The following is a 25,780-nucleotide window of genomic DNA, read 5'->3' as shown; positions in this document are numbered from 1 at the left end:
TACAAACCACTGCTCAATGAAATAAAAGAGGATATAAACAAATGGAAGAACATTCCATGCTCATGGGTTGGAAGAATCAATATCGTGAAAATAGCCATACTGCTCAAGGTAATTTATAGATTCAATGCCATCCCTATCAAGCTACCAATGACTTTCTTCACAGAACTAGAAAAAACTGCTTTAAAGTTCATATGGAACCAAAAAAGAGCCCGCATTGCCAAGTCAATCCTAAGCCAAAAGAACAAAGCTGGAGGCATCACCCTACCTGACTTCAAACTACACTACAAGGCTACTGTAACCAAAACAGCATGGCACTGGTACCAAAACAGAGATACAGACCAATGGAACAGAACAGAGCCCTCAGAAATAATGCTGCATATCTAAAACCATCTGATCTTTGACAAACCTGACAAAAACAAGAAATGGGGAAAGGATTCCCTATTTAATAAATGGTGCTGGGAAAACTGGCTGGCCATATGTAGAAAGCTGAAACTGGATCCCTTCCTTACACCTTATACAAAAATTAATTCAAGATGGATCAAAGACTTACATGTTAGACCTAAAACCATAAAAACCCTAGTAGAAAACCTAGGTAATACCATGCAGGACATAGGCATGGGCAAGGACTTCATGTCTAAAACACCAAAAGCAATGGCAACAAAAGCCAAAATTGACAAATGGGATCTAATTAAACTAAACAGCTTCTGCACAGCATAAGAAACCACCATCAGAGTGAACAGGCTCCCTACAGAATGGGAGAAAATTTTTGCAACCTACTCATCTAACAAAGGGCTAATATCCAGAATCTACAATGAACGCAAAATAATTTACAAGAAAAAAACAAACAACCCCATCAAAAAGTGGGTGAAGGATATGAACAGACACTTCTCAAAAGAAGACATTTATGCAGCCAAAAAACACATGAAAAAATGCTCATCATCACTGGCCATCAGAGAAATGCACATGAAAACCACAATGAGATACCATCTCACACCAGTTAGAATGGCAATCATTAAAAAGTCAGGAAACAACAGGTGCTGGAGAGGATGTGGAGAAATAGGATCACTTTTACACTGTTGGTGGGACTGTAAAGTAGTTCAACCATTGTGGAAGTCAGTGTGGTGATTCCTTAGGGATCTAGAACTAGAAATACCATTTGACTCAGCTATCCCATTACTGGGTATATACCCAAAGGATTACAAATCATGCTGCTATAAAGACACATGCACACGTATGTTTATTGCGGCACCATTCACAATAGCAAAGACTTGGAACCAACCCAAATGTCCAAAAATGATAGACTGGATTAAGAAAATGTGGCACATATACACCATGGAATACTATGCAGCCATAAAAAATGATGAGTTCATGTCCTTTGTAGGGACATGGATGAAGCTGGAAACCATCATTCTCAGCAAACTATCACAAGGACAGAAAAACAAACACTGCATGTTCTCACTCATAGGTGGGAATTGAACAATGAGAACACATGGACACAGGAAGGGGAACATCACACACGGGGGACTTTTGTTGGGTAGAGGGAGGGTGGAGGGATAGCATTAGGAGATATACCTAATGCTAAATGATGAGTTAATGGGTGCAGCACACCAACATAGCACATGTATATATATGTAACAAACCTGCACATTGTGCACATGTACCCTAAAACTTAAAGTATAACAATTGAAAAAAATAATAATCACCATTCTGACTGGCATGAGATGGTATCTCATTGTGGTTTTGATTTAAATTTCTCTAATGGTCAGTCATGTTGAGCTTTTTTTCATATACCTGTTGGCCACTTGTATGTTTTCTTTTGAGAAGTGTTTGTTCATGTCCTTTGCTCACACCTTTCTAATGTTTTTTTTAATCTTGTAAATTTGTTTAAGTTCCTTATAAATGCTGGATATTAGACCTTTGTCAGATGCATAGTTTCAAAAATTTTCTCCCATTTACTAGGTTGTCTGTTTACTCTGATAGTAGTTTCTTTTTCTGTGCAGAAGTTCTTTAGTTTAATTAGATCTCATTTGTCAATTTTTTCTTTTGTTGCAATTCCTTTTGGTGCTTTCATCATGAAATCCTTGCCCATACCCTGAATGGCATTACCTAGGTTGCCTTCCAGGGCGTTTATAGTTTTGGGTTTTACATTTAAGTCTTTAATCTGTCTTTAGTTGATTTTTGTATATGGTGTAAGGAAGGGGTCCAGTTTCAATTTTCTGCATATTGCTAACCAGCTCTCCCAGCATCATTGATTAAATAGGGAATCCTTTCACCATTTCTTGTTTTTCTCAGGTCTGTCAAAGATCAGATAGTTGTAGATGTGTGGTCTTATTTCTAGGTTCTCTAATCTGTTCCATTGGTCCGTGTATCTGTTCTTGTACCAGTACTGTGCTGTTTTGGTTACAGTAGCCTTGTAGTATAGATTGAAGTTCGATAGTGTGATGCCTCCAGCTTTGTTCTTTTTGCTTAGGACTGCATTGTTTATACAAGCTCTTTTTTTTTGTTCCATATGAATTTTAAAATATATTTTTCTAGTTCCATGAATAACATCAATGGTAGTTTAATGGGAATAGCATTGAATCTATAAATTGCTTTGAGCAGTATGGTCATTTTCATGATATTGATTTTTCCTATTTATGAGCATGGAATGTTTTTCAATTTGTTTGTGTCCTCTCTGATTTCTTTGAGCAGTGATTTGTAGTTCTCCTTATGGAGGTCCTTCATTTCCCTTGTTAGCTGTATTCCTAGATATTTTATTCTCTTTGTGGCAATTGTGAAAGGGAGTTCATTCGTGATTTGGCTCGTGGCTTGTCAGTCTACAACTTCTGACCCACTCTCTTCCAGCTATAGTTCCAATATCTACTCATTTCTCTATTACTTTCAGAGCTACTTAGGTCTGTTCCATATGCATAGCCCCTCGGAGGCCAGTCTGAGGCCTGGCCGGTGGCCTATACTTTAATGAAGTTCTCAAATATGATAATACACTGTCAAGACTAGCTACACTCATGAACAGCTCTCAGATGAGCCTAGGAGTTCATAAACAATATGGTGCAACTGATCTCTCATTCTCCCTTTTTTTTTTTTTTTTTTTTTTTTTGCAATCTGTCTGATGTTTTCTTTGTGATTCCAGGCTCCACTCTCCCTTTTTTAATACTATAGTCAGAAAATCAGGCTTCATATTTTCTGTTCTGCTTCACAGTTCGCATGTCTACATCTATATCAGTGCCAAGAAGCTTAAGGTCAGAGAGAAAAACACCACTAGGAATTGCTCTCTTTTTTTCAGCACTTTAATAATAAAGTCACTTTTGTGAGTACAGCTCCCCTGGCCAGAATATATTCTCTTCACATAGAGGGGTCCCTAGAGCCACTGCTCCCATTATCTTCACCTCTACCATGCCATCATATTATTGTCTTAGGGCTGGATGGGAAAGAACAGAAAAAAAAAAGGATATCCCACATACACACATTCTTTATGACACTTAGGAGTCTCATTTTCTCCTCTTAAATCTGTAGGAGAGAAATTCTTTTGGAGCTTTTTCCATCTCTATCTGCTGTTTGCTTCTGGATTTTGTCTGCTTTTGAGTCCAGGCAGGATGATTCTGGAGTGGGGAAAAATGAGAAACTCACTGCCAGTGTTGTATTATATCAAATTGTGTTCTTTATTGTTAAGCTGCTGGCTATCATTGACTTTTGGAGTACTTTGTTAACTTCTTCCTGCATTCTATCTAGAGTTTATTGGTGCATTCAATGAGAGAGAGTCATAGGATAGAGTGTGTTTATGCCATCTAGCCAGGAACCAGAACCTCAAGGACAAGGTAATTTTTATAGCTAAACCTTGGTAATGAAGGAAACATCTCAAATGTGCCTCAATTTTTTGTGGCCCTAGTCCTATTATCATTATGAAGTGATATTTTGAATATTTTATCCTCATAGTATAGCCTGATATGCCTACATTGTAGTCTCTTCTGAGAATATTTTCTCTCTTTTATCACAATATAAGGCTATTGTGCTCTGTGTTGAACCTGGTCAGGTGATGTTCAGTCTAAACCTTTGATGAATTTTAACTCTAACTGAAATTACAACTTTTTTTCTTCGCTAACCATTAAGAACTACCATACCAACCGATTCAGCATCAAGATTTTCTGGATTTACAATTAGCATCAGGACATAAAGGACTTTTAGAAAAGATCATTCAACTAGATAATCTTATTGTACCATTATATCCAAAGAGAAATGGCATCTTTATTTAAAAGATCTCTTTGGATATGATGGTAAGCTATTTACATAGGACCAGGTTGAATGGAAAGTAAAAAAGGAGGAGGTGGCTACATTTTCCAAAGAGGCCCATAATAAGATGTGGTCAGTAGGAGGTCCTGTATTCTTAGGATGGGACTCATGGTCTCTATCACAAAGGACGGGTAAAGACTGATCAGAGGAGCCGCTAATAACCTGAAATGTATCTTCTGATACTGCAAAATGGAAGAGTAGAACCACTAGCAGATTATCATTCACAAGAAGTCCCTAAATTATTATGTGAAACAATACTAATCCATGTACTTCAGAACCCTTCTGCTAAACATAATAAATGTCCCATTTTATATCTAAGATTTTGAGCTGTTTCCCATGTTCCTACCAATGAAATGCTATATGACCACCAGGTTTGATTGCTCATTGCACAGTAATGAGCCAGTACACTGAAACAGTGGGAGTTACAGCAGAGAATGAATATAATAACTGTAGGTTGGCCAAATGAGAAGATAGGAGGAAACCTCAAATCTGCCTCTCAAGAGGTTTTGGGACAGAGTTTTTAAGGGATCTGAACAGATGATGGGCTAAAGGGTGGTGGCCACTGATTGGTCAAGAAGTGAGGGGTGAAGTCATGGGACAGGGAGATGAAGAAACTACATTTCTGTGCTGAGTAGTTTCCGTCGGGAGGGTCTTCAGACCAGTTGGCATTAGCCATCCTGCTGGAATTCAGGATCTGGAAAATACCTTACACAATTCTTGGGTAAAATGGTCTATCATCAGAGATTCTATCTATAGAAACAGTAGAGGAGCAGGTGGTCACTGTGCTACATGACTCTCAGGTAGCAGCTGCAGAAAAGTCAGTCAAAGTGCACCAGTGCACCCTGGTCAATGCCTAACTATAATTCTGCCTATAGCCTAGTGTGTAAGTCTAGCTAGCCCCATGAGGGTGGTTTCAGTCCCCCCTTGACTTGTTCATTTCCTCAATCTTGAGGTAGGAGGGAATCAGACAGTGACCACTCTGGTTGCTTCCTGCTGACAAAGGACACAGATAATGGAGGAGTATCTCAATCAAGATTGAGGAAATGAAACTGTCTTGTAGTGGCCTGTAGATATTGCTGAGTGCCAGGTCTGGGGCTCTTACCCTGCATAATAAAAACATTAGTGCTCTTCTTAAATTTTGACACAAATTTAACAGAACATTGAATAGTGAGGCAAAGCATGGGCCCTATTAATATGAGGAAAAGTCCTAATTTTAGGAGCTGATGAAGTCAGCTTTTAGAGCTAATTAAAAGCCCTGAGGCATTCATGAGAAAGTCCAGAGAACCAGTCGGATAATTCTGGAGTGTCTGGAGAAATCTACTGGTTTCACAAGTGTCAGGATAGCTTTGTATTGTCTTAGCCCAAAATAAAATGTTGTCTGTACTCATAAGTGTGATGTCAGATTGTTTTTTATGCTGAAGATATTTGATTGCTTGGATTTTCTTGATACTGTTTACATTGTGGTAAGCAGATGAATAAATTTCCATATTCAAAATGTATCCCATAAATTATTTCATATACATACAAAATCAATGCAGAAGTCAGAAATTTTTTTTTATCATAGTAACCCTGTTTGCAAAAACACTGCAGGATAAGTTACACACGACAGACAACAATTGTGGTAGGCAGGGTGATGAAAACACTGCAGGATAAGTTACACATGACAGACAACAAGTGTGGTAGGCAGGGTGATGTGCCACCAACTGCCACCCTCCCCTTGCCCAAGATGTCTTCATCCTACTCCTGGCAACTTGTGAATATGTTATCTTATATGACAAAAGGCAGTCTGCAGGTATGATTAAGTTAAGGTTCTTGAGAACATTATCCTGGAATATCCAGATGGGCCCAGTGTAATCACAAGGTGCCTTATAAGGGAAAGAGGGAGGCAGGAGAGTTAGAGAGGGGGATGTGATGACAGAAGCAAAGCTGGAGTGGTGTAGCCATGGCCAGAGCCAAGGAATGCAGGCTGCCTAAAGGAGATGGAAAAAGCAAAGAATGTTCTCTCCTGAAGCTTCCAGAAGAAACGTAACCCTTGATTTTAGCCTCTTAACACCGGTTTTGGACTTCCTAACACCAGAACTATAAAATAATTAATTCATTTTGTTTTAAGCCAGTAAATTTGTAGTAATTTGCTGCAGCATCATAGAAAATGAATACACCAAGATTTGCAGGTAGAGTCTGTATGAAGGAGAACCATATGCATCACAATGAATTTGCCTAGACTGAAGTCTCATTAGTGGTGGAGCAGAGGGAAGGGCCAGGAGAGTGGGAGAAAAAAAGAAAGAAAGATCATTTTGGGAAAGCTCTTAGGCTAACTGGAACTTCAGTTCTACTTTTTATTTTTTCTGTTTCTCTAATTTGAGTAGAATATTGTCTCTTTCTGTACTTCTTCCTTATGTTGCTTGACCTCTCCCTCAAAAGCTAGAGATGAAATGTTTTTATTCAAGTCGTATTAAAATTCATTTAGAATGTTTCCAGTTTACCTAACGGATCAAAGGTAAAGACTACCTGTGAAACTTTCTTCAGCTAATTAGGAAACAGGTCAAATTGGCCTCAAAGTGACTCCTAATTAAAATAATTTTTCTAGTTGGATACTTTTGCTTTTCCTTCTTTAATGATTATTTTAAAATACGGATTTCCAGAGAAGAATAGCAAAATCACAAATACATAATTTGAACTCTCATACACTGCTGGTGGGAATGCAAAATGTGTAGCTGGAGACAGTCTGGAAGTGATTCAATTGTTAAATATAGAGTTCCCATATGATCCAGCAATTCTACTTCTATGTATCTACCTAAGATAAATGAAAACATGTGTCTTCACAAAAACTTGTACATGAATGTTTATAGAAGCATTCTTCACAATAACCAAAAAATTAAAACCCTTATTTCCAACAACTTTTTAAAAAAATCCCAAGAAAAGTATTAAGATAGATGCTAATATGAAATACACTTGTTCTATTTGAAGAATGTTACAGCTTTGATGAGGGACCTAGAAAAAGATGAAAAAAGGGATGTGTATTTATGTAAACAGAATTTTGTGCTGTGTTGGAGAACTCAATATTATAATGTGTTGGAGAACTCAATATTATAAACATATTAATTCATCCCACATTCCTTTTTTAATTTAGGCAAATTATTTAATTTCAATAGAATATCATCTTCCTCCTTTTTGTATTTGTTACTAGGATTCTAAAGGTTACTTAAAATTTTAAAGCTGATGAGAATTGTCTTGATATTTTAGAAAGAATAGAGACTTTACTACATATAAGATGTTACTTAATTTTAACACTTGTACAAATGTGAAAAGGAAGGTATTTTAATTAAACAGAAGGAATCAGGAACATAATTTAATAGTAACTGAATTTGTATACAAAATAATTGAGGATAGGAACAATTCTTGAATAAATTATAATAAGATATTATTAGGAAATAAAATTCAATTTGTCTCATACCTTATATTGCAATAAATTACAGATGAATTTTAAAATGTAACCTACTGAAAACATAAAGCCATGAAAGAACTGAAATGGACTAAATGCAGGTGATGTCAGTTAAGAAAGAGCATCCTAGGAACAAAGATGGTACGAGAAATCATAAATTAACATTTTGACATGTACAAAAATGTAAATATTCTGTATATCAAAAAGTAATGTAAAATTTAAAGTGAAATAGCAAACAGGGAAACATGTATGCAGTATATAAATGCTTCCTATCTGGAATACATACAGAGCTTTTACAAATCACTAAGAAAAAGACAGCAAATAATATGTCACATATACTTGTAATTATTTAATTAAACATCCACTTATGAAAATATATTTCTATGCACAACTAATAAACTAAGTGCAAATATACAGTTAATGAGATGTTATATTTTACATAGTTAGAAAGAAACTTAAAAGCATGATTATCACTGTTGTCAAGAATGAAATAAAAGGGACGTTCTTGAAAATCTTTAGTTTATATACAAATTTCTATAGCCATTTCAGAGAGGAATTATCCTAAGGGAATAATTAGTGATGTTAGAAGTCTAACACATAAGGACATTCATGATTGTATTATTTATTTTTACCAAAAATAACTAAACAAAAGCAACCTTAATATCTCCAAATATGGTACATGCCCAACAAACTTTGGTACATCCATTTGATTGAAAATTATGTAGCCACTAACAATTATAGTTTCAAAGCATTTAATTATATGAGAAAATGCTCATGATATATCAAGTCAAAACTTAATGTACACAATTCCAATTATTTTCTATGTGGACACCCACATCGCCCCCACACGTGCATGCACTAAATCATGTTTATAAAAACAAATTTACAAGAAAAAAACAAACAACCCTATCAAAAAGTGGGCAAAGGACATGAACAGACACTTCTCAAAAGAAGACATTTATGCAGCCAAAAAACACATGAAAAAATGCTCATCATCACTGGCCATCAGAGAAATGCAAATCAAAACCACAATGAGATACCATCTCACACCAGTTAGAATGGCAATCATTAAAAAGTCAGGAAACAACAGGTGCTGGAGAGGATGTGGAGAAATAGGATCACTTTTACACTGTTGGTGGGACTGTAAACTAGTTTAACCATTGTGGAAGTCAGTGTGGCGATTCCTCAGGGATCTAGAACTAGAAATACCATTTGACCCAGCCATCCCATTACTGGGTATATACCCATAGGACTATAAATCATGCTGCTATAAAGACACATGCACACAGATGTTTATTGCAGCACTATTCACAATAGCAAAGAGTTGGAACCAACCCAAATGTCCAACAATGATAGAGTGGATTAAGAAAATGTGGCACATATACACCATGGAATACTATGCAGCCATAAAAAATGATGGGTTCATGTCCTTTGTAGGGACATGGCTGAAACTGGAAACCATCATTCTCAGTAAACTATCTCAAGGACAAAAAACCAAACACCGCATGTTCTCACTCATAGGTGGGAATTGAACAATGAGAACTCATGGACACAGGAAGGGGAACATCACACTCTGGGGACTGTTGTGGGGTGGGGGTAGGGGGGAGGGACAGCATTAGGAGATATACCTAATGCTAAATGACGAGTTAATGCGTGCAGCACACCAACATGGCACATGGATACATATGTAACAAACCTGCACATTGTGCACATGTACCCTAAAACTTAGAGTATAATAATAATAAAAAAAAGAAAAAGAAAACACTCACAGATGAACTGTTTATGTTAAAATATTTATGATGATTTTCTCTAGTTAATATTATTACAAAAATTTCTATTTTCTTTTGAAGGTTTTAAAATTTTTCCCAATTTTCTATAGTAAACCTATTTACTTTTATAAGTAGGAGCTAGGTTATTAAAATAAAACCGTAAGTTTTAAATTGAAAGTATTGCATTGATTTTTCCAATTGAACAATAAATATTAAATCAACAAACATTCATTGAACAGCTACTACATCCCTAGCACAATTCTAGGCACAACAGGCACAAAGAAAATTTCTGTCCTTTAGAACCTTACATCCTGCTTAGCAATCACACAAAAACACCTCCCCCAGACTGATGCCAAAAAGAGTGTGTTTGGGGAGCTCAAAGTAACTGAATGGAGGATCATAAGCCTCATGTTCTTATGACTCAACTATCACAAAATGTGTTCTCTATCTATGTAAACATTGGTCAACTGTGAACACCTCATAAGTAAGCCACAAATTTATGTCAGAATGGTCAGGTACCTGATGGCATAACAGAAGATATGCATAGCTTAAGTCCAGGCTTATTATCTTTCCTAAAACTCAGACACTGTAATTCTGGTTTTCCAAAAGTTGGCGTTTCAAGTGTCTGTATCTTTATAGAAGATTCATCACTTTTCTGCCCCACAGTTTATGCAAATTCATTAGTAGTCTTGGATCCACAAAGACATGCCTATTTATAGCCAATGGTATAAGAGATTTATTCTATCAGTTCTGTCATTTAAACAAATTCAGTCATATCCACATTCTTTCACTCATCTTAGATTCTAAATTTCTGGAGGATGGAGACCCTACAGGCTACTCTGAAACCTGTATAGACACTAACTTAATCACATAAATTATTAATAAATACACGAATGCTTCAGGATGATTAACACTGGTTTATTCAGTACATAGGAAACTGTGCACATTATCTGATTAACGACTTACCTGGGGTGGTGTATAAATATGCTCTTACAAACATGTCTATACAAGCTTTGCTTGCTGTGATGAAAATCATGTTTCCAGAGTATTTACACAAAATTAAGCTGACACTGCCAAAAAAAAAATGAGTTACTCTTAGTTGTGAGAATGTATATGCTTTTATAGCAGCCTATGCTACTGGGGTGGGGCAGGACAAATAATGATCATATTCAAGGAAGGAGAATATTGTCAGGGCTAGATTATTTCTACATAAAATCTTATATTGAATATGTGAAGAAATGGCTTAAAGTAAACCCCATATTTAATTTGTGCTATATTTTCCCTTCCTGAGAAAAAAGATTTTGGCTATTCTAGCACATTCACCATTTTGCTTAATCAAGACACATGTCCAGTTATTAGGATAACTAAGAAATGTTCTAAAATCTGCACAGAGCTCAGAAGAAAATTAACATATTACTTCCTAAAACCAGCATTTTTAAACTTCCGCAAGCACCATAATACTCTGTAGAGCTTTTACAAACAATTTCGTGGGCTCCATTCTCAGCAATTATAGTTTTTGTAGATTTGGCTTGAACCAAGAATTGCTATTAAAACAAAACAAAAACAAAGAAACCTTACAAGCATAATTCTGGTATGCCCTAAAGGCAGAGAACCACCATCTAAAGATATATTAATAACTCCTCAATAATTTTTATAATCACGTCAGGAAATTAATTGAGCATGGGCAACATGGCAAGTCCCTGTCTGTACAAAAAATATTAAGAATTAGCTGAGTGCGGTGGTGTGCGCCTATGGTCCCAGGTACTCAGGGGGCTGAAATGAGGAGGATCACTTGGACCCAGGAGACTGATGATGCAGTGAGCCATGACTGCACAACTGAACTCCAGCCTGGGGGACACAGTGAGACCCTGTTCCAAAAACAAAACAAAGCAACAGAAAACCCAGAAAATTAATTGTTCATATAACAGAGTTTTTCATAACCTAGATATATCAACTCAATTCAATTCTGCCAGTATGTATGAAGTATCTATTATGTACAAGTCACTTTGCTTTAATTGGGGGAATACCCAGACATGCTAAAAAATAAAACAAATGAACCTATTACACAATTACATAAATAATTAAACTTCAAAGGAGAATCTATAGAATCTACAAGATATGGAAAAGGTGCTATCCTCACAGCATCTTTTGAAGTTTGAAAGGGAGAGAGGTCTTATCAATCTTATAAAATTATGAAAATCATATTAAATAAAGAGTTTTTGAGATAGACATTGAGAGATTGATGGGGATGCGACAAGCCGAACTGCAGAGCAGGACAGGGCAGGGCACTGCTGAAGTAGGGAACAGAAAATTATGGGGCAAATTCATTGGAGCTTAAACAGAAAAGACAAAGTGAGAAAGTTCTTTTGGAAAATTAATTCTATAGGCAACAAACCAGTCTAATGAAAAGAAAATAATTCCTTTACAACCATAGTACTTAATAAAAACTCATTTTCAAAGAAAGCCTTAAAAAAAAGAATAGTAATACCAATGGAATGAATTAGGGGGAACAAATGAGGTTGCAATGTGATATGGTTTGATTCTGTATTCCCACCCAAATCTCATGTTGAATTGTAATTTCCAGTGTTTTGGTAGGAACCTGGTGGGTGGTGATTTAATCATGGGGGTGGATTTACCCCTTGCTGTAATTGTGATATTGACTGACTTCTCATGAGATCTGAAAGTGTGTGGCATTTCCCCCTTCACACTCTCTCTCTCCTGTTGGCATGTGAAGATGTGCTGGCTTCCCTTTCATCTCCTGCCATGGCCTCTCCAGCCATGCCTCCTATACAGCCTGTGGAACTGTGAGTCAATTAAACTTATTTTCTTTATAAGTTACCTAATATCAGGTAGTTCTTTATACCAATGTGATAATGGACAAACACACGGTGTTAAAGAAATAAAATAGGGAACAAAACAACAATATTAAGAACACATATGTCAGAAACGATAATAAACAGAATACTATGCCTGAAATTTAATTATTAAAATAAGGCATAAGCATTAGTGCAGAGGATAAATATAAAAAATTAAAACATTTAAATAAATTATCCCATATTTCATTAAATCAAAAGTGCCATTAATTGTAAGTCATGCTATTATTCTATGTACCACTGAAAAAGGAAAAGTGCTACAATTACACTATAATGTAATGCTGTTTTATTTCCTAAAATTTTTATATTTACCAAAGGAGCTTACTTAATCTTAAACATAGATTATTTTGTACAGATAACATTTTGGTGCACACAAAAAAAGGAGACTATAAATACAATAAATTAGTTAAGACAGTCCTAGTTCTTCACATGGTATCCAATTGTTCTGAATCCCTTTTCAACTCAGTTACTGATGTCTGTGTTTTCTTCATTAAATATCTTGATAATGGCAACATAATAACACAACATCATTTAATTGTGACTACTATACCCTAGTAAGAGCATACAGCATTGAGTCATTCCCCCATTGATAAATATGTTTCAAAGATAATCCAACATACAAATGATGTGCCTGAATAAAAATTTAAAATATCGGTTTTTGAAGGTGTATTCAAAATTGTAAGAGAAAGATATCCATGGAATAAGTTACACTCTGTTTCAAAAACAGATATATATATATATATTTATATATTTATACATACATATATAAAATTTAGGTATGAGAGAAATGCTTATTAAGATATTGCATTTCAAAAAAATAAGCTGTGCAGTACATGATGTAAGAAAATGGAGCTGAGACTCAAACTGCCCAAGTTCAGATCACAGTCTTTCCAGTTACCATCTGTGTCCTCCCAGGCAATCTCTGTTACCTTTCTGGCGGCAGAAATAATGCACCACTGATAGGGTTGTCATGCAGATTAAACAACTATCAATACGTGTGTTCAATAACTGTTAGGTACCTGTTTCAGCATTCAGAGAGTTTCACTCTGGCCAGCGTGGAGTAACAGGGACTGGGTTTACTCTCCCACGAAATTAGAAAATTGGACAACTGTATGAAACTAAGGATTTTAAGACATTAAATATCAGACAACAAACCATAAGGATCCCTGAGACACTAGTAAGAAGTGAGGTGAGTTCTGCTGTTGCCACATTTTTTTGCCTGGGGAGAGTTTCCAGGCCATAATGCAGGTGGGGGGACCCCAGACAGAACCCAGTGGTTTCCCAGAGTTAAGTTGATGGAGATGGGAGTCCATGAAGGCTCAGAGCAAAGGACTGGAGAAGAGAGAGCTGAACAGACAGTAAGATATGAAGATTTGCGGAGGGTCCCTTCAGTCTTCAGCTGAGTACAGATCAACATGTGCTTGTAAGGAAGCTGAGGCCAGGGGGAGAACCAGCTGAAATAATTAGAGAAAATAACTTCTGAGGTTCACACAAAGTCAGAAACTGTTCCTGTTCCCAAGAGCCAGATTGGGAAACCTCATCACTCATGGGACATGGAGTAAAGTAGCAAGATACTTTTGTTGTAGGAAAGAATTAGCTCTAGACCCAGTGCTGCTCAGTCCAGCCTGACAAAGTTTAGAAGCAAGACCCAAAATCCCTTGGAACATGTCTGATCAAATCTTTTGCCTATTTTTCCAGTTGGGTTTTTGTTTTTTATTACTCGGTGTTGAAGATCTTTATCAGATATGTGGTTTGCAAATACTTTCTTCCAATGCATGGTTTTGTATTTTCATTCTCTAAACAATGTCTTTCAAAGGGCAAAAATTCTTATTAAATTTGAATTTATTAATATGTACACACAAATGTTCATAGCAGCTTTATTAGTATTTGCAAAAAACTAGAAACAATGCAAATGCTATCAACAGGTGAATGAATAAATAAATCTTCGTATATTCATACAATGGGGTACTAGTCAGCAATATAAATATTCCTTTATGCAAAAATATGGGTGCATCTAAAAATAATTGTGCTTAGTGAAGAAAACCAAACCCCAACCCTCCCCAAAAAGAGTATACACTGTGTGGTTTCATTTACAGTAGCTCTAGAAAATAAAAGCTAACAGGCAGTGAATAAAAGCAGATCAGTTGTTGACTGAAGAGTGGGGAATGAGAGAGTTGGGGTGGGGAGGACAAAACGATTACAAAGAGACACAAGAGCTTGGCGTGATGGGTCATGCCTGTAATCCCAGCACTTTGAGAGGGAGAAACAGGCAGATCTCCAGAGGTCAGGAGTTTGAGACCAGCCTGGCCAACTTGGCAAAACCCTATCTCTACTAAAATACAAAAAATTAGCGGGGCATGGTGGTGCACACCTGTAATTTCAGCTACTAGGGAGGCTGAGGCAGAAGAATCGCTTGAACCCAGGAGGTGGAGGTTGCAGTGAGCTGAGATCGCGCCACCACACTCCAGCCTGGGTGACAGAGCGAGACTCCATCTCAAAAAAAAAAAAAAAAGCACAAGATCACATTTGGGAGTGGTGGGTGTGCTCCTTATCTTCATGGTGGAGACTATTTCATGGGAATGTATATATACACACACGTATATTTTAAAACATCAGATTGCATACTATAATATGTGCAATTCATTGTGTGTGAATTATACCTCAATAAAGCTCTAAAAATTAGTCACTCGGCCATGTAAGCATAAAAACCAAATACAAAGAAAAAACATCAAGCTAACCTCAGGTTTCTCTGTTGCCATATCATTTTATTTTATTCACCTAGTGATTTTTAAAAGGCCATTGACAGACTTTATCTGATATGTAAGAACCCTGAGCATACAGCATTGGTGATAACTTTTTTAACAAAGAAGTAAATAATTACGAATCATTCCATGTGTGGTGACTCTGTAGACTAGTGCACCGTGTTGTTGGAAGGTATCCTGAGGGCCCTGATTCAGTCTGAGTATCCAAAGGTGGTGTCCCCGGGGAAGTGACATCTGTGCTAAGAAAAGAGAACTTCCTGGGTAAAAAGAAGTCAAAAGAGTTGTGGGGTGGGGGGAGGGGGGAGGGACAGCATTAGGAGATATACCTAGTGCTAAATGACGAGTTAATGGGTGCAGCAAAACAACATGGCACATGGATACATATGTAACAAACCTGCACATTGCGCACATGTACCCTAAAACCTAAAGTATAATAATAAAATAAAAAGAGTATTTTTGGAAGAAAGAGCCTGTGTAAATGAGGTTTTTTCTTATAGGCAACTAAAATCTACTTTAGAGAATACGGTACCAGACTCGATTCAAATATTTAAGAGCTTGGCTAAAGTCACACTAGTAAATGGCAAAGACTATACAAAACCTAAACAGCTCTATTTGACCTATGTGATCCCAAAAAGAAGTTTATGATTTAATCATATGAGCTAAAAAGGGGAAGAGTCAGACTGCCCCTGGGAAAATATAGAAATCTATGCCGAAGTTTTCAAATGTCTCTGCTTTTTAAAAGACTTCCAGTGTTTCTTGCTGGATAAATTCCAAATAGGTTTGCAGAATATACAAAATCTGCACCATTTGCTCTGGGCCTAATCTTCTATGTGTATTCATCAGCCTCTCTTTTTCATGCTCCTGTCATACTGAAAGACCTCCAACTTTCACAGGCATTACTACTGTCTTATTCCTTTACCGATATTGCTCCCTCTGCCCCACTTTGCCTAAGAGTGACAACACTGTGTGTTAAGGCTCTTCTAATGGAATGCTCACTGAGTGGAACTACCTTTGCCTAGGTTTAACCCTATTCTTTAACCAACATAGAGGATCTGCATCATCAAACCCACCCTGCATCCCTGTCACAGCACTCTTTAAAAATACATGTCAGTTTTCAAACCATTTTTAAAAATAAGAGATGGGGTGCCACTATGTTACCCAGGCAGGCTGGAGTGCAGTGGCTCTTCATAGGCGCAATCACAGTGTACTACAGCCTGAAATTCCAAGGCTCGAGCAATCCTCCTGCCTTGGCCTCCTAAGTAGCTGAGACAACCTTACAAGAAATGATGACAGAGAGATCTGAAAGTTAAGCACCTTCAAACTGCAGCATTTCATGGCTTGATAGGAAACATTGAATATCTCAGGGAAAGAAGGTTTTGGAAGAGTTGGAATCACATTCTTAAGCAGTGGTTTTCAAACATTTTTAACAGTGGGGCCTTTTTTTCTTCCACATGAAACCACAACTGTAATTCCATCTTACAATACAGATTAAAATAGGTCTTTATGAATAAAAGTTTAATTTATAATTTCATACTTGTAATCAATAAGAACAAAGAGGCTATTTAGGGAACAATGAATTTTAGTACCTAACACACTTGAGTGTATGTGGTTTCTAATTACTATTTTTAAAAAGTTTTAATTATGGTTTTTAAGAAGTCACTCAAACATTTGCAGACCCTGAAGCAGTCTTCAGTCTGGCTTGGAAATTACTGTACTGCCTTAAGTCAGAAGTAGAGCTTAGACTGGAATCAATGGGTATTCAGGAAATTCAATGGTGTTGCTTGATTTAAGCCCAGGTCTTTCCAGTTCTGAAACCTATGCTCTTTCCATTGCATCACTATTCCCCAGGCTTTGCAAATTTGCCCTGAGGAGTTACAGACAGGCATTTGCACAGTCCTAAGCCTCTAATTAACAAAGCAGAAAATGCACGGCTTCAGGTGGGGAGCAGAGGGCCCCGGACAACCCTGGAAACTCTGCAAACTACTCATTCCCCTGAGAGGAGTGCCAGGCCAGATCGTGCAACCTTCTAGGAAAATGCATTTGGTGAGGCCACAATTAACTGGGCTTGGGCAGCTTAACAATGATAAAAGGGGAAGGTATTTGACTTTGTCCAAATACTTTCAGGAACAGGCAGTATCAAGTGCATTTGTGAGGTTCCTTTACATCAATAGAAGCAGATAGCTTCTAAATGAAGTGATTGTGCACAAGCTTAGAGGAAATCTGAGCTACTGCCAAACCACATGAGGATAATAGGCATCTCAACACAGTGACCGGAGTCATGTACTGCTAATACACACAGACGCTGTGGGCTTCAGCCCATCTAAAAAGGCAGAGAGGTTGCACAGTATATTAAATGCACTGATTTTTACAGCTAACATCTGGCCTCAAGGACAGCTGTGGTCAGGTTTAGTGAAAGACTTCAGTGAAAAATGGTTAAGTCAAAATATTTGGCCTCTCCGCTTGCATTAAAGCAATTTGTTAATCAGTCAATCTGCATTGGGACTTGATATTTACTAGTTTCATTTTGCTTGAGGCAAGAATAAACTTCTCAAACAAAGTTAAACATCACCCCTTGGACTCAAGGGAGTCTTACTCATATAATGCTATCTTTTCAGTTTGAAAAACATATATTTTTATTGTTATGAAATTAAGAATGTTTCTCTTAACATCCCTTGAGTCTTACTCATACTGAAGTCGCTTGGCCCTTGATGATGAATAAACAGAGAATAAAGAGTGTGTAAAATGATTGGCATCTAAGCCTCCCTGCATGTCTGAGATTTTGAATGAAAGGGTAGTTAGCATGAGTAACAACTCCTATATCATACACATGAAAACAAGACTGAGGGGTTTTATATTAGTGCAGAAAAGTTTTCTCTCAAAATCTGTTGGGTCCACTTTGCAGTCTGTTTCTAATCTCTCAGAAAACACAACATGGGTTTAATGTGACCCTGAAGGATGTCAGGAAAACAGGGCTTGCCCTCTGATCCCCTGTGTGAAGCTTGTTGAATTAGTCTGAGCACATTTGAAATGAATCAAGATGGTGAACATCTGCCTCCCTTTGTTAGAAGAATCCTTCTATTTATAAATAAACACTTCATCTGGCAAAGATGGTGAATTCCTTCAGTCCATGTTGCTTTTCTTGAGCAACTTGAGCGTGGGGCCAGTGGCACAAGGTGCATTCCGAATCCCATCAAGGGACACAGGGAATGAAAAATAATTAGCTAATACTAAGACCTTGCAGGCTTCTGCCTAGTCCTGTGTGGCAGCTGATTCAGCTACCTGGAAGACACTTGGGAAATTATCTGGACTTTCCTGACTTACACAACGAAATGACCCAGAGGTGCTTGAGGCCCCTGAGAGAGAAACACTCCTCAGTCAGCATTTCCTAACTGTGGAAACGCAGAAGAGGCCACAAAGATAGTTGCCTGCCTTTCAGCCACCCCAGTGTGGGTATTCACTACTATCAGGAGGGTAAAGTAGACCCAGAGGAGATAGTTCTTTTAAGGGGCTGTGGGCATTAGAAAATAGAACGTTTAGGAGATGTTGGGCCTCCTACACCTCTTGCATACCCCAGCTCCCTTCTCCAGCTGTTATGAATGCACCGGACATGGCTTTACTATAGCTCTTCAGAGTGACCTTAATGATATTGCTTACAGCTCATTTAATGGGTAGGATGCTTCTGTGAATTCAGGAAAATAATTTTTTGCTAAATGTTGCAAAAATTAAAAGCCTTTATTGAAAGTGAGGCCATTTTTACTAAAAAGATGATATTTTTCATACTTATGTTCCTATTTAATGCATACTGATTTTATTTGAATAATAAATTATTGCAGTATGATTTTGGACATGATACTCAACTCCTGCAGGAAAATTTCTCTAGTTCAAAAACAATGAAAATATTGATATTTGAAGAGTAATCTTCACAATGTGTCTTCACATACATTTATAATTAGTGCCCTCAATCCTGTGATGAGGAGATGATCAATCCATTTAACATAAGGTTAAATAACTTATTTTTTGTAACTATTTAAAAGTTAAGGAAGATATTTGAACTTGCTAAGATGTGGAATGGGACTAACACTTAATCTTCCCATTTCTCAGTTGTGTGTTCCTTTCAAGGCACTAAATCCAATGCACCGAAAAAAATAAAACAAAACTGTCACCAACTCACTCCCTTCAAGGCTTAACTAAAAGAGAGAGATTCTGGTTTTGTTAACATGTCAGGCTAGGTACCCGGATCAACCCACTGAAGACAAAGAAAGCTGGATAAAATGTAGTTTTGAAAATATTATGAAAACCACCACTCAATGGTTCTGAGATAAATTCCTTGAGAGTAAGGATTATTGTCTGTTTTTTACACTGCTGTGTTCCCAACACAGAGAATAGTAGTTGGAAGATTGTAGGGGCTTCACAAATATTGGTTGAATGATTGATTTGGTGAGCTAGCAAGAAAGTCATGTTTGCTCAGGCCAGAATCTAAGGGAAGATGAGAACATAGAGAGGCAAACATAGAATTTCATTCAGTATTTTTACCTTGAGAATATTTTCAGAACCTAACAGTTTAAGCTGCTATGAGCCTGTAAGGTGTAGAGGTCAGAAAATAAAGCGCAGCTCCCTTTAAGTGACAGTATCTAACAGGTGACCTCCCTGGATAAAGTTGCGACACCAAAAGTCTTTATCTCAAGCATAAGTATGAACTAGAAATAAACTCTCCCCATCCTCCCACAAGAAAATGGGAAAAAGGAAAAAGAGACGGGGGAGAATTGCATGTTTTCAAATCCTGGCACTGAGTGAAAGGGGAAAATAGACTCCGAGAAATTGTATTTATAGGTTAGATCTCGTGTGTGTTTGCTGCCTCAATTCCATAGTATTTGGATGGCCCAAAAAACTGAGAATGGAATTTAGTTTAAATAATCCTAGACGAGTTGTCAACTGGCAGAGGAAAGTCATAATTGTCTTTAGAAGTGTTCACCTTTGTCTCAATCTAAGGAGATTTCCACACACACACACACGTTACATAGGAAAATCAACAGCTCACGTTTTAAAAGTCATGAGACAGATGAAGTAACAAGATACCGTTGAGTGAGAAACAGCAGAGAGTTAAACACTATCTGTGAACACTTATAGTGTGAAAATAAAAGCAGATTCAAGAGAAAAATCAAATAAAATTCTAGAAAGGAAATATATTACAAGAATTTAAAACTTGGTACATCTGACAACATCAGACAGAGCTGAGGATTTAAATGGTACACTGGAAAACTGAGCTGAAGGGTATAATCCATAATCTAGCACAAAAAAGCCAAAGAAATACATATAGATTATAAAAGAATTAAGAGATATGGAGGGTGAATTTAAAGATCTGATCTCTATTTAATTGGAGTTTCAGAAGGAGAAGAAAGAATACAGCAAAAGCAGTATTTGAGGAGAAAATCATGAGAAACTTTCAGAGAAAGAGACTTAAACATTTTGATATCTAAAAGGATAAACAAAGTGATGTTCACAATAAGATACATCATATTAACACTGGAAAACATCAATGTCAAAGCACAGATACTAGAGGAAGCCAGAGAGAAGGGACGATTTGCATTCAAAAATGTGTCAGACTAACAGCTAACTTCTTGAAAACCACAATGGAAACTGAAAGACAGTGAAGTGGAATTTTCATGGTACTGAAAGAAAAAACAAACAAGCAAACAAACCCAGAAACTATCCAACTTAGGAAGCTACGCCCAAGGAAAATAACTTTCAAGAATGAAATTGGACATTTTTAAAGAAACAAGAACTGAAAGGTTTTGCTGCCCACAGACACTCACTAAAGGAAATCTTAAACAATATCCTTCAAACTGAAAGAAAGTAAGTTCCAGGTGGAAATTTCCCAATGCCAGAAGAAGCAAAGAGGAAAGAAAATAATACATATTTGGGTAACATTTAATGACTATCGAACGAATAAATCCATAATAATTGTCCTGAGATCAAGAGAGAAATAATGTACACTACAATAATAGCTTTCAATTAGAGAAGGAGGTGAATGGAGTTAAGATTCTTTCATTCTAAGATGAACTCTACAAGATGTGTGTTTATATAAGGCATATCTCTAAAGACAGAGAAGGCTAAAAGTAAAAGGATGAAAAATATGTATCAGGAAATATTCTATGACAATAATAAAGGCCACTGTAGTTATGTCAATCATATAGAAAATAGATTTAAAGCAAAAAGATTTCCTAGATATAGGTTAATTACACATTATACATGGTTCAATTCACCAATAATACACAAGAACTCTAAATGTGTATGCACCAAATAACACAGTTCTGCTTGGGAAGCCACAGAGCTGCAGTGGTGTTGCCAGGAAGAACAGAGAGGATGGAGGAGGCTTAGTGATGGCACACTTTAGACCTTTCCAGCAAATACTCACTCCTGCAAAGAAAGGACCCACCTTGGTTGGAGTCTACTGTAAATAAATTTTAGTTGACAAGGATATGCTTGCTGAGGGCAGCTGAAAAACAAATACATAATGTGCACAAGGGGTCAAAAGGTGAAAAATATCAAAAAGTGGATACTTTTGTAAGGAAGGGAAATGGAGGTCAGGGTCCCTTGTTTCTTTGTTGCAGAAACAATAAGAGTTCAGGGTTCATAACAGAAGACATCTTGGCTAAGTGAGAAAGCAAGTTTGACTAACCAGACAGGTTGTCTTCTAAAGAAGTATCTATCTCTGAAGCAAGAAGACAGAATCTGAGTGAACAAACCTGTAAAGCCACCCACAGGAATATTCTAATAACTGCATGTTGATAAAGGAGCTCCTTATACAAAGATGTGATTTTCTTTTAAAGAAGTAAAAAGCATTTTAAAAGACGCTCAAATAAAAAGCTGAAAAGAGCATGGCTGAGCAATTCTATTTCCAGGCATTTACCCTAGAAAAATAAATTATTGATCATGTGCCCCAAGACATGTATTCAAGAATGTATGGGAGTGTGTGTTTGTGTGTGTGTGTACATATATAATATATATACTATAATATAAAAGATACACTATCTATATGTAATATATATAAACATTATATACATTATAGTATACATTTGAGATAGATATCTCAAAACATTTCAATTTCATGCAAATAATTGAAAAAATCCAATGGCCAGATAAATTGTGGCATATTTATGCAATGGAATACCATAAAGGAGTACAAATGAATAAACTACAGCTTCATACATCAACACAAAAGAATCACAAAAGCATAATAAGACAAATCAAGTCAGAGAAAGTACATGCAGTATGATTTCATTTGTATAAATTTCAAAAATAAGCAAAACTAAATAATACATTATTTGGATACATTCTAAAATTATGTAACATCCTAAAGAAAACCACAATAATTAGTATCACAAAAGTCAAGATAGTGATTACATTTGGTGGGGAGATAGGGACAAAGCACAGAACTTGGTAGCTAAGAAAATGGCACAATTCATTTATCTACTTGGATGCTGGGTGTTCAGGTGTTTGCTTTATTTAAAAAAAAAAAACCTCTTTATTCAAATATAGCATAGATACACAAAAGTGTACAAATAGAAGCGTGCAGCTGAATGAATGAAGCCAGCAATCTCCAGCACACCAGCATCAAAATGCCCTGCATCTGACCCTCTATCCTAATGAAGAGAAAGATAGCAAACAAAACTACACAAAATAAGGAATGGCAAGTCACTAACCCTCTCTCAAAGGTAGCCGCTATTCTGACTTTCAACACTATACATCAGCTTTTCCTGCTTTTGAACTTTATATTAATGGAATTACATAGTATGCACTCTTTTTTTTTTAATCTGGCTGCCTTTCCTCAATATTTTGTTTATGAAATTGACTCATTTTGTTGCATGGAGAAATAGTTTGTTCATTCCCTGCTTTATTATTTTTAAATTGTACATGCATATTTTATATACTTTTCTGTGTTTATATTATATTTCTCAATAAAGCAAATGAAAATAAAACTTTGAAAGATCAGATTCAGTAGTAAGGAAGTCCTTGTTACTCTCTGCATGTCCATTAAAGTTGTAAATCCTAACAATCCAAATATTTCAGACATTAAATATTTCCAGAGAGTCTGGAAAGAAAGTCATTTCTCAAACACATTAGTCTTTCTACTTTTGCTGCCAAGTCCAGACCAGACACAGGGACAACAAATATGGACTCTGTCAAGTAATTTCACCTAAACTATTTCTAAGACCAAAATTCAAAGAGCAAAAACAAAGAAATGCTACTCAGCCAGATTCCTCCATTTGAACTGCTCCTGACAAAGTTGCGCAGTAGGTAACTTGTCTCAGGCACCTGGCTCTCACCAGGCTCACCCCCTGCCTCCGCACACCTGTCTGCCCTTCTGCCCTGTCTTTGCCCTTTTGATCTGTAAGTCCTCCTTCTGAACCATGCTCATTCCAGGTTTCTTCATGTGCTCGCCTCTTTCATATTGATGAAAAGAAGGCTGATAATGCAATTCACAGTGAAATATGAAGAAGAAGTGGTTATTCTATCTTTCCAGAGGCTGTTGATGTTTTACGAGGGCAAAGTTATCACAAAGCATTGGCTGTGGTAGTAGAACATTGCGGGAGATTTTTGGGTGGGTCTTTTGCATTCCATCAGGTGAGCATCACTGTAATTTGCTTGCAATGACCCTGTGCCCTTGGAGACTTTGTTTATTCTAAGCAAGGAGACATCTGACAACAGGAAGAAGGCTTTAGCCTTATTATCTCTGTGGCCTCCAAACCAGAAACCACAATGCAAAGATGAAAGCTAATCTTCCCAGCAGAAAAATGTTTCTGAGCTGCTGCCACTGCAAAATATAAAAAAGTCAACCCCTAAAAAGGCCACGATGGAAGAATGCCCAAGTGCTGCCCACTCTTCTGACCAGGCCAAGCAGTGCCTGGAAAATGCCTGCATCTCTAGTTGTGTCTGAGGGTGGAGATTTATTGGTCCACTGGGAAACAGGCTTGGGGACAGTTGCCTGAAGCCAGACCTGGGCCTGCTTCTAGCTGAATCTGAAACTGTTTCCCTGAAGATGTTGCTTTCTCTGCACCCTTCTCTCGGGTGGGTGTTCATCCTTCCATGTAGGTAGACTGTACTTTCAGATTTGTCTCAGAGTCCTGGTTTGTGCCTGCTGTCCTAGAATCCATTCTGGTTTGCATTTATCCTGGAATTTTTATTTTCTAACATGGTATTAGTAGTGGTAGTAGTAGTTACATTAAAGTATGTTGGGAAAGGCTGGATACACCTCTACTTTATAGCTCTAGCTTTTGCCAGGGTCTCATCCAGGAGGGGCGCAGTTAAGTGATTAGTGAGCAGAATTCTTATTTTATTGCCTGTTTACAGCAGAAAGACAACCCATGATAACTTACTCTCTTGCCTCGAGTCTTCTTAGATTAAACACTACTTTTGTGCATGCAGGATACTGGCTGACAAACTAGAGCTGGGCTGGACAACCACAGCAAGAAACATCTCAATTCTTCCAATCTCCAATGATATGATACGAGAAGCATTCCGGCCAGGACTTCAGCCTGCAAGATACAAGAAGCCACAAGGCCACTAGTCAGATCTTATGCCAAGGAAGTGGTTGAACTGAGACCCAAATCTGAATATATTTAACTTGAAAACTCAAACTCTTGAGCACATTACCAACCACTCCTCACTTTCGCTAAAGATTATGGCGAAAGATGCAGCCCCCCCATCTACTCTATGTTTCTTTCTTCCTAGATGAATTCCATATCCATGCAGTCAGTTGCATCATTGTGTCAAGGTCACAGCTCCATGCCAACTGCTACACTTGAGTGGTTAAAACCAGGTAGGAACTTTGGGCATTCGTGCAATCGTAATTCCCTAGTCTCCTCATAATATTTCTTGACAACTCCTTTTCTGACTTTGATTAGCTCACTCTCCACTCAAGCAAAGATATGAAACACAAATTTCCTCAAGCACGCTCTTATACCTACCCTTCTTCTCTCAAAAGCTGACTTGTGTCCTACATCATTTTTGGAGGACATTGAGAGAATTGACTACACATTTCTCAACCTTTAGATACTACATCCTGCCTCCTACCTTGTGCTTTCTTCTATTAACAGCCAAGCTCTTCACCTGTGCTCACGGTCCACTCTGCTTCTATCCATTCAGGACCTGGCTCTATCACTTATTAGTGTATTATTTTTACTTTCAACCTATCCTGCTCTGCTGTCTCATTTCCTTTGGCTTATAAGCTTGATCAAATCTCCTTCATCAAAACAAATCAACAAAAATCTTAAAACTTAAACCACATTCTTAACAGTATCCTTTTATCCTTGAACTATCCCTCTTCTTCTCTTGTAAGTTAAGAATCCTGAAAGAGTAGAGTACATTTCCTCTCTGAATTTCTTCACTGTCCAGTCTCATCTCAAACCCTCATAATGTAGCCTCTGCCCTCACTACAATCCCTAAAACTGCTCTAGCAAAAATCACCAGTGTTCTCCCTATTGACATTTAAGTTTTAAAAAATGTTGTTATCATTCTTGATCCTTTACATAATTTGATACATTTCACTATTACACATCTTGAAATTCTGCATATGCCTGATTTCTTGTAACCACTACCTTTGGATTTTACCTCCCTGCAAGCCAACTCCTTTTCTCCCTTTGTACT

The 25,780-nt window shown here is 37.2% G+C and overlaps 1 long non-coding RNA gene across 1 annotated transcript; it reads right to left on the bottom strand.

Annotated features, from left to right (window-relative positions):
• Window positions 1-3,326: 3,326 nt before the first annotated feature.
• LOC131382107 (uncharacterized) lies at window positions 3,327-24,662 on the bottom strand. The gene is made up of 3 exons (XR_009211277.1): window positions 24,511-24,662; window positions 10,465-10,568; window positions 3,327-3,599 (listed from the first exon to the last, which is right to left on the bottom strand). It is a non-coding gene; the product is annotated as an uncharacterized LOC131382107 (long non-coding RNA).
• Window positions 24,663-25,780: the final 1,118 nt, after the last annotated feature.

This window comes from Hylobates moloch, unplaced genomic scaffold, assembly GCF_009828535.3.
Source record: "Hylobates moloch isolate HMO894 unplaced genomic scaffold, HMol_V3 SCAFFOLD_1, whole genome shotgun sequence".
NCBI classification, from domain to species: Eukaryota; Metazoa; Chordata; class Mammalia; order Primates; family Hylobatidae; genus Hylobates; species Hylobates moloch.
The sequence above is the reverse complement of the archived record's forward strand: the minus strand, read 5'-3'. Positions and strand labels throughout refer to the sequence as shown.